Source organism: Aristolochia californica, unplaced genomic scaffold (assembly GCF_029961685.1).
Source record: "Aristolochia californica isolate CCGP_79_NKW_82.1479 unplaced genomic scaffold, dmAriCali1.0.hap1 SCAF_2, whole genome shotgun sequence".
NCBI classification, from domain to species: domain Eukaryota; kingdom Viridiplantae; phylum Streptophyta; class Magnoliopsida; order Piperales; family Aristolochiaceae; genus Aristolochia; species Aristolochia californica.
The window spans coordinates 20,343,236-20,349,127 of NW_027181881.1; positions in this window are offsets into that span (position 1 = coordinate 20,343,236).

The following is a 5,892-nucleotide window of genomic DNA, read 5'->3' on the forward strand; positions in this document are numbered from 1 at the left end:
AACCCACATTTTGCTAATCCATAAAAATAACAGATACATTTTGGAATTTTCACTCTTAGCATTTGTGCATTACCATTTTGGATGTTCAAATTTTTTTCAGATCCAAACTTGAGTTTTCTCTCTCCCATTTTTCTCGTAAACAAAAGAGATATAAGGCAAATAGATCGCAACAAAATGAAAAGTTTTGAGTTCCTATGTGTAAAGAAATTTGAAAACTATAATAAATGTAAATGAAGAAAATTATTTTACACACTAAAAATGAATTTGGAAGTTTTGTTATCCATGTTAGGGAAATTCCACTAGTACAACCCCCTAATAATAGCTTGGTGGAATTTTATAGGAAAGAGACTTCTAACTGAGCCTAACATGTTTTAAATGTGGTGGATATGCATGCCAAAAACATGTTGAAGATGCAAGTGACCTAACGATCCAAAAATTTCAAGGAGTAGAAAAAATTAAATTCTCAAGTCAACGTGTGGGTTGGATATTTACCACAGCCGAACATCCCACTTTTTTGCAATCCTTAAAAATAACAGATATTTTTTGGAACTATCTCTTTGAGCATTTGTGCATTACCATTTTGGATGTTCAAAATTTTTTTCAAATCCAAACTTCAGTTTTCACTCTCCTATTTTTCTCGTAAACAAAAGAGATATAAGGCAAATAGATCGCAACAAAATGAAAAGTTTTTAGTTGAAGTGTGGAAAGAAATTTGATAACTATAATAAATGTAAGTGAAGAAAATTGTTTCACACACTAAATATGAACTCGGAAGTTTTGTTATCCATGTTTGGGAAATTCCACTAGTACAACCACCTAATAATAGCTTGGTGGAATTTTATAGGAAAGAGACTTCTAACTGACCCTAACATGTTTTAAATGTGGTGGATATGCATGCCACAAACAAGTTGAGGATTCAACTGACCTAATGATCCAAAAATTTCAAGGAGTAGAAAAGATTAAATTCTCAAGTTAACGTGTGGGTTGGATATTTACCAGAGCCAAACAACCCAGTTTTTGCCTATCCTTAAAAATCACAGATACTTTTTTGGAGTTATCTCTCTAAGCATTTGTGCATTTCCATTTTGGATGTTCAAATTTTTTTTAGATCCAAACTTGAGTTTTCACTCTCCCATTTTTCTCGTAAACAAAAAATATATAAGGCAAATAGATCGCAACAAAATGAAATTTTAGAGTTCATGGGTGGAAAGAAATTTGAAAACTATATTAAATGTAAGTGAAGAAAATTATTTCATGCACTAAAAATGAACTCCAAAGTTTTGTTATCGATGTTTGGGAAATTCCACTAGTTGATCCCCCTAATAATAGCTTGCTGGAATTTTATTGGAAAGACACTTCTAACTAATCCTAACATGTTTCAAATGTGGTGGATATGTATGCCACAAACATGTTCAGGATGCAAGTGACCTAACGATCCAAAAAATTTCAAGTAGTAGAAAAAATTAAATTCTCAAGTTAACGTGTGGGTTAGATATTTACCAGAGCCGAGTAACCCACTTTTTGTCAATCCTTAAAAATAACAGATACTTTTTGGAAATATCTCTCTCTGCATTTCTGCAATACTATTTTGGATGTTCAAATTTTTTTCAGATCCAAACTTGAGTTTTCACTCTCCCATTTTTCTCGTAAACAAAAGAGATATAAAGCAAATAGATCGCAACAAAATGAAAAGTTTTGTGTTCTTGTGTGTAAAGAAATTTCAAAACTACAATAAATGTAAGTGAAGAAAATTATTTTACGCACTAAAAATGAACTCTGAAGTTTTGTTATCCATGTTTGGGAAATTCCACTAGTACAACCCCCTAATAATAGCTTGGTGGAATTTTATAGGAAAGAGACTTCTAACTGAGCCTAAAATGTTGTCAATGCAGGGGATATGCATGCGACAAACATATTGAGGATCTAAGTGACCTAATGATCCAAAAATTTCAAAGGGTAGAAAAAATTAAATTCTCAAGTTAATATGTGGTTGATTATTTACCAAAGCCAAACAAGCAACTTTTTGCCTATCCTCAAAAATCAGAGATACTTTTTGGAATTATCTCTCTCACCATTTGCGCATTTCCATTTTGGATGTTCAAATTTTTTTTCAGATCCAAACTTCAGTCTTCATTCTCCCATTTTTCTTGTAAAAAAAAAGATATAAGGCAAATAGATCGCCAGAAAATGAAAATTTTAGTGTTCATGTGTGCAAAGAAAATTGAAAACTATAATAAATGTAAGAGAAGAAAATTATTTCACACACTAAAAATGAACTCCAAAGTTTTGTTATCCACTTTTGGGAAATTCCACTAGAACAACCCCCTAATAATAGCTCAGTGGAATTTTATAGGAAAGAGACTTCTAACTGATCCTAACAAGTTTTAAATGTGGTGGATATGCATGCCACAAACATATTGAGGATGCGAGTGACCTAATGATCCAAAAATTTCAAGGAGTAGCACAAATTAAATTCTCAAGTTAACGTGTGGGTTGGATATTTACCAGAGCCAAACAACCCACTTTTTGCCAATCCTTAAAAATCACAGATAATTTTTGGAATTATCTCTCTCAACATTTGTGCATTTCCATTTTGAACTTTAAAATTTTTTTTCAGATCCAAACTTGAGTTTTCACTCTCCCTTTTTTTCTCGTAAACAAAAAAGATATAAGGCAAATAGATCGCAACATGAAGAAAATTTTAGAGTTCATGTGTGCAAAAAAAATTGAAAACTATAATAAATATAAGTGAAGAAAATTTTTTCACGCACTAAAAATGAACTCCAAAGTTTTGTTATCCATGTTTGGGAAATTCCAGTACAACAACCCACTAATAATAGCTCGGTGGAATTTTATAGGAAAGAGGCTTCCAACTGATCCTAACATGTTTTAAATGTGGGGGATATGCATGCGACAAACATGTTGAGGATGCAAGTGACCTAATGATCCAAAAATTTCAAGGAGTAGAAAAAATTAATTTCTGAAGTTAATCTGCGGTTGATTATTTACCAAAGCCAAACAACCCTCTTTTTGCCTATCCTTAAAAATCAGAGATACTTTTTGGAATTATCTCTCTCACCATTTGCGCATTTCCATTTTGGATGTTCAAATATTTTTTCCAATCCAAACTTGAGTTTTCACTTTCCCATCTTTCTTGTAACAAAAAAGATATAAGGCAAATAGATCGCAACATAAAGAAAATTTTCGAGTTCATGTGTGCAAAAAAATTTGAAAACTATAATAAATATAAGTGAAGAAAATTATTTCACGCACTAAAAAGGAACTGGATAATTTTGTTATCCATGTTTGGGAAATTCCACTAGTACAACCACCTAAATATAGCTTGGTGGAATTTTATTGGAAAGAGACATCTAACTGATCCTAACATGTTTTAAATGTGGTGGATATGCATGCCATAAAAATGTTGAGGATGCAAGTGACCTATTGATCAAAAAATTTCGAGTAGAAAAAATTAAATTCTCAAGTTAAAGTGTGGGTTGAATATTCACTAGAGCCAAACAACCCACTTTTTGCCAATCCTTAAAAATCACAGATACTTTTTTGAATTATCTCTGTCACCATTTACGCATTTCATTTTTGGATGTTCAAATTTTTTTCAGATCCAAACTTGAGTTTTCACTCTCCAATTTTTCTCGTAAACAAAAAAGTTACAAGGCAAATAGATCACAACAAAATGAACATTTTAGATTTCATGTATGCAAAAAAATTTGAAAACTATAATAAATGTAAGTGAAGAAAATTATTTCACGCACTAAAAATGAACTCCACAGTTTTGTTATCCATGTTTGGGAAATTCCACTACAACAACCCCCTAATAATAGCTCGGTGGAATTTTATAGGAAAGCGACTTCCAACTTATCCTAAAATGTTTTAAATGTGGGGGATATGCATGCGACAAACATGTTGAAGATGCAAGTGACCTAATGATCCAAAAATTTCAAGGAGTAGAAAAAATTAATTTCTCAAGTTAATGTGCGGTTGATTATTTACCAAAGCCAAACAACCCACTTTTTGCCTATCCTAAAAAATCGTAGATACTTTTTGGAATTATCTCTCTCACCATTTGCATTTCCGTTTTGGATGTTCAAATTTTTTTTTAGATCCAAACTTGAGTTTTCATTCTCCCATTTTTCTCGTAAAAAAAAGAGATATAAGGCAAATAGATCGCAAGAAAATGAAAAGTTTTGAGTTCTTGTGTGTAAAGAAATTTGAAAACTACAATAAATGTAAGTGAAGAAAATTATTTTACGAACTAAAAACGAACTCGGAAGTTTTTTTATCCATGTTTGGGAAATTCCACTAGTACAACCACATTATAATAGCTTGGTGAAATTCTATAGGAAACAGACTTCTAACTGGGCCTAACATGTTGTAAATGTGGTGGATATGCATGCCAAAAACATGTTGAGGATGCAAGTGACCTAATGGTCCAAAAATTTCAAGGAGTCGAAAAAATTAAATTCTCAAGTTAACGTGTGGGTTGGATATTTACTAGAGCCAAACAACCCACTTTTTGCCTATCCTTAAAAATGACAGATACTTTTTTTGAATTATCTCTCTCAGCATTTGTGCATTTCCATTTTGGATGTTCAAATTTTTTTTTCATATCCAAACTTGAGTTTTCACTCTCCCATTTTTCGTGTAAAAAAAAAAAAGATATAAGGCAAATTGATCCCAACAAAATGAAAATTTTAGAGTTCATGTGTGGAAAAAAATTTGAAAAATATAATAAATGTAAGTGAAGAAAATTATTTTACGCACTAAAAACGAACTCGGAAGTTTTGTTATCCATGTTTGGGAAATTCCACTAGTACAACCACCTAATAATAGCTTGGTGGAATTTTTTTGGAAAGAGACTTCTAACTGATCCTAACATGTTTTAAATGTGGTGGGTATGCATGCGACAAACATGTTGAGGATGCAAGTGACCTAATGATCTTAAAATTTCAAGGAGTAGAAAAAATTAAATTATCAAGTTAACGTGTGGGTTGGATATTTACAAGAGCCAAACAACGCACTTTTTGCCAATCCTTAAAAGTCACAGATACTTTTTGGAATTATCTCTCTCAGCATTTGTTCATTTCCATTTTGAATATTCAAATTTTTTTTCAGATCCAAACATGAGTTTTCACTCTCCCATTTTTCTCATAAACAAAAAAGATATAAGGCAAATAGATCGCAACATAAAGAAAATTTTAGAGTTCATGTGTACAAAAAAATTTAAAAACTATAATAAATTTAAGTGAAGAAAATTATTTTACGCACTAAAAAGGAACTCGTAAGTTTGGTTATCCATGTTTGGAAAATTCCACTAGTACAACCACCTAATAATAGCTTGGTGGAATTTTATTGGAAAGAGACTTCTAACTGATCCTAACATGTTTTAAATGAGATGGATATGCATGCCATAAACTTGTTGAGGATGCAAGTGACCTATTGATCCAAAAATTTCGAGTAGAAAAAATTAAATTCTCAAGTTATCGTGTGGGTTGGATATTTACTAGAGCCAAACAACCCACTTTTTGCCAATCCTTTAAAATCATAGATACGTTTTGGAATTATATCTCTCAGCATTTGTGCGTTTCCATTTTGGATGTTCAAATTTTTTTCAGATCCAAACATCTGTTTTTACTCTCCCATTTTTCTCGTAAATTAAAAAATATTTGGCAAACAGATCGCAACAAAATGAAAATTTTAGAGTTCATGTGTGCAAAGAAATTTGAAAACTATAATAAATGGAAGTAAGAAAATTATTTCACGCACTCAAAATGAACTACAAAGTTTTGTTATCCATGTTTGGGAAATTCCACTAGTACAACCCCCTAATAGCTTGGAGGAATTTTATAGGAAAGAGACTTCTAACTGATCGTA